Genomic DNA, 5,000 nt, shown 5'->3' with positions numbered 1-5,000 from the left:
TTATAACTTACTATATATATATATATATATATATATATATATATATATATACACACACACACACACACACACACACACAGAGGGAAGGAGAACAGAAAATAAGCAAACCAGACAATCCAGATTTTGCAGTCCATGTATTAAACATATATTACAAACACATCCATATGATTAGAACAAACAACTAAGAGCAAGTACAATTAACACATTTATTTCAGTGGATATTTATGAAAGACAGTGACATATACAAAGAATAAAGGAAAACTTACTTTTTAGTCTACCTTTTAGGATTGATTACTGAGGAACTCAGATATTCTACTGATCACCACCATCTGCCGAGGATTCACCGAGCTCCAACCGACACTTGGGGAAAAGGCATAGTCCTACTTCTGAACTCGTATCGACTGAAGCCGGCTATATTGAATAGATGTATAGATGTCAGCTTTAGTACATAATCAAGTTATCTCAATTGATTTTTTTGAATGAAAGTTTCAAAATAAAGGATTGTTTTCTTTAGGGCGACAACTTCATCGTTCCACCCTGTATCATTTGAATTTATCAGATTAAAGATTAAGAAGTAACTATCCAAACTAGAGAAAGATCAGTTGATGAGCTACTGTTACTTCGTTCCGACTTTCTGAGAGGCCTGCAAGAGTAGAGTGTTCTATAAAGTTGTACTTCTTGCTCTCCTTAGACTTAGGGTTAGATAAGGTGATCGTAAGCTTAATTGTTGCTGAAATAAAAAAAAGAAAAGGTGAGAAATCTTTCAAGTTTAAATGTTGAGAAACGAACAATTCAATTACGTTTCTGAATTTTTGAGATGAGGATTAGTTATTCGTATTATTTAGATTCATCGGACTACTGTTCTCATCTTGAGTGTGATTTTCACCTTCTTTTGATTTTTGACCTTCTTTAGGCTTATCTTGTCGAATGCTTCTGTCAAACTCGGGAATTTGGATGGAACTGAGAACGGAATCCTTTATTTACTTCATGGGGGTAGCATACTCTCGTTCCGTTAGCCATGACTGGATAGATGTCCTAAGTAATTCGCAATTATATTTTTTAGTCACCCACACTGAGAATTGAAACGTTGTGAAAATGACACTCAAGATGAGAGCAGTAGTCCGATGAATACAAATGATACGAATAACCAATCCTCATCTCAAAAATTCAGAAACGTTTTAGTTTTTGTTTCATTACTAAAAAAAATTATTTAGAATGGCTTCTTACAGTAACGTCAGACTTTTAAACAAAAATTATTTAGAATGGCTTCTTACAGTAACGTCAGACTTTTAAAAAAAATTATTTAGAATGGCTTCTTACAGTAACGTCAGACTTTTAAAAAAAATTATTTAGAATGGCTTCTTACAGTAACGTCAGACTTTTAAAAAAATTATTTAGAATGGCTTCTTACAGTAACGTCAGACTTTAAAAAAAAATTATTTAGAATGGCTTCTTACAGTAACGTCAGACTTTTAAAAAAATTATTTAGAATGGCTTCTTACAGTAACGTCAGACTTTTAAAAAAAATTATTTAGAATGGCTTCTTACAGTAACGTCAGACTTTTAAAAAAAATTATTTAGAATGGCTTCTTACAGTAACGTCAGACTTTTAAAAAAAATTATTTAGAATGGCTTCTTACAGTAACGTCAGACTTTTAAAAAAAATTATTTAGAATGGCTTCTTACAGTAACGTCAGACTTTTAAAAAAAATTATTTAGAATGGCTTCTTACAGTAACGTCAGACTTTTAAAAAAAATTATTTAGAATGGCTTCTTACAGTAACGTCAGACTTTAAAAAAAATTATTTAGAATGGCTTCTTACAGTAACGTCAGACTTTTAAAAAAAATTATTTAGAATGGCTTCTTACAGTAACGTCAGACTTTTAAAAAAAATTATTTAGAATGGCTTCTTACAGTAACGTCAGACTTAAAAAAAATTATTTAGAATGGCTTCTTACAGTAACGTCAGACTTTAAAAAAAAAATTATTTAGAATGGCTTCTTACAGTAACGTCAGACTTTTAAAAAAATTTATTTAGAATGGCTTCTTACAGTAACGTCAGACTTTTAAAAAAAATTATTTAGAATGGCTTCTTACAGTAACGTCAGACTTTAAAAAAAAATTATTTAGAATGGCTTCTTACAGTAACGTCAGACTTTTAAAAAAAAATTATTTAGAATGGCTTCTTACAGTAACGTCAGACTTTTTAAAAAAATTATTTAGAATGGCTTCTTACAGTAACGTCAGACTTAAAAAAGAAATTATTTAGAATGGCTTCTTACAGTAACGTCAGACTTTTAAAAAAAATTATTTAGAATGGCTTCTTACAGTAACGTCAGACTTTAAAAAAAAATTATTTAGAATGGCTTTTTTTTTTTTTTTTTTTTTTTTTTTTTAATTACATTTTCACCCCAAACAAGGCACATTGCCACTTTGGTGTAGGGGGCTACTATCAGGGGAAACATCTACTGGGGTACTATGTAGGGATTAGAGCAGACTTTTAAAAAAAATTAATGCAAGCATGCAATGCATGCTTTATGGTGCATGATTTATGGTGGAGGATAGAGTTTGGTAATACTGCATCTGCTTGTTTGGTAATATATTTGGATTAAATTAAATCCAAATATATTACCAAACACAAGCAGACGCAGTATTACCAAACTCTATCCTCCACGATAAATCAAAGAGGGATTAAGCCTGGTAGAATGGGGAAATATTTCAGCAATTCTCTAAGAGTGAGGCTATTTATCATATTTAAGAGACCACTTAATATGCAGATTTTTTTAAAAAAAATAAACATATATATTTATTAATGATGAGGATTTCTCCGTTCAGTCTCAGGAGACAATGGATGCTCCCTGCAAGGGTAGCTGCGCATGTAATTGTGACGCAAGGGTTGCACAATCCCAAGCCGCACCTCTCCTGAATCGATACTGCTTAAGTCCAGCGGCAAGGAGAAGTGCTAGATGACTGAAAACAATGCCGAGATAAGCAGAGAGCACATACAGCACCAGGAATTCCCAAATGGTCACCCATTTTAGTATCAACCAGACTCAACATTGCTTAACTTTGGTGATCTAATGGGAACCGGTGTAATTTATTTATTGAATTTCTAATCTTTGACCCATATAAGTGTCTTCATCAGGAAATATTTCTTTCTTTTTTTTTTTTTTATTCTTTTAACGCAACATGTTTTCACTTAACGGCGGTTTTCTGTTTGTATCGAATATTGAGATGTTTTTATGAGCAAGTTCAGTGGATTTGTGCCCTGGCGTGCACGTTGGAGTTAGTAGTGATAGTATTTATTGCCAATGTTTGAATGTATTGAAATTTGAAAAATATATAACTTTTCAGAGACCAGTCAAAATACGGATTTTTTTTTTTTAATAAACATATTTATTTATTTATTCATTTATTTTAATTCTAATTTTCGACACATATAAGAGTATTCCACGTAAAAAAAAATATTGCCTGTATTTTTCTGATCTATATATTAAATACGATAGCGTGTGTGTTATTTTCTGTGTTACGCTTACATCCGGGTCGTTTAACTGTTATGTACTTCCATTTCTTGTAATAAATAATTTTACCAAGAATTCTTCATAATTTTGGTTTCGGTTTCGATTGTAGCTGATGCCATTTAAGTCATCTGTTTTTTTCATAAATAATTTTACCAAGAATTCCTCATAAGTTTTGGTTTCGGTTTCGATTATAGCTAATGGCACTCAAATAATCTATTTGTTTTTAATAATTTTATCAAGAATTCTTCATAAGTCTTGGTTTCGATTTTAGATGATGGCACCTTAGTAATCTATTTTTTATATAAATAATTTATCAAGAATTCTTCACAAGTTTTGATTTCGGTTTCGGTTTCGATTATAGCTGAAGGAACTATATATATATATATATATATATATATATATATATATATATATATATATATATATAAAGCGAGATATATATATATAGATATAAGTATATATATATATATATATATATATATATATATATATATACTTATATCTAGATATAGATATAGATATAGATATAAGTATATATATATATATATATATATATATATATATATATATATATATATATATATATATATATATAAGTTTAGGATTCGGTTTCGATTATAGCTGATGAACCCAAATCATATTGATATATTTTTATTTATTTTTGAAATTGCAACCTTATAACATTTAAAAATTAAAAATCGATAGAACATTAAATTTATAATAATAAATACGAAATCTGCAAGAATTAAAGTATCATATTTTAGCGTATTTTATCTACGCTGTCTTGGATAAATACGTTTGTAGTTTTAACAAAATAGCTACAATAATATTAGAGTGTCCCCATTTACGCTGAATATCTACAGAATGCTAACATCAATATATTACATATGAATCTGCCTCTTGTGGGATTTCCACAGGTGGCGCTGGTGTATATTACTTTAGTGATTTAATTTGTCATATACAATTATTATTATTATCATTTATGATGACGTAAACAAAAACATCAACTGTTAACTTTTTATTTGTAGAGGAAGATTTCTTTCCAAATTCATTTCAGGCAATGAGGATTGCTTGATCTGCTATTCCCTGTCCTTTCCCCCACCCTTTCATAATTTGAAATGTCCGGGTGCTCGAAAAAAAATCATGGTTTTTACTCACTACTTTTAAGGATTATACTTAAACGATTTTCATGGTACGTTTCTGATTTTTTTAGATGAGGATTGGTTATTCGTATTATTTGGATTCTTCAGAGTACAGTTATCATTGTGAGTGTCATTTTCACAAACGTTTTGGTTGATGTGACCTCTTACCTTCTTCAGGTGTATCTTGTCAAACTCGGGAATGTTTCTGTCGAACTCAGAAATTTGGACGGAATTTTGAACGGAACCCTTTATTTACTCAACAAGGGTAGCATGCTATTTTCCGTCAGTGTAGGTGACCGAAAACACAACTGAGAATTACTTAGGAGCTCTATCCAA

The 5,000-nt window shown here is 30.2% G+C and overlaps 1 protein-coding gene across 5 annotated transcripts in view; it reads left to right on the top strand.

Annotated features, from left to right (window-relative positions):
- Positions 1-5,000, top strand: part of LOC145263131 (uncharacterized) — a 126,163-nt gene that overhangs the window by 45,102 nt on the left and 76,061 nt on the right. The window lies entirely within an intron of this gene.

This window comes from Euprymna scolopes, chromosome 38, assembly GCF_053919585.1.
Source record: "Euprymna scolopes isolate OS-2025 chromosome 38, ASM5391958v1, whole genome shotgun sequence".
NCBI classification, from domain to species: Eukaryota; Metazoa; Mollusca; class Cephalopoda; order Sepiida; family Sepiolidae; genus Euprymna; species Euprymna scolopes.
This window is presented reverse-complemented; position numbering and strand designations above follow the sequence as displayed.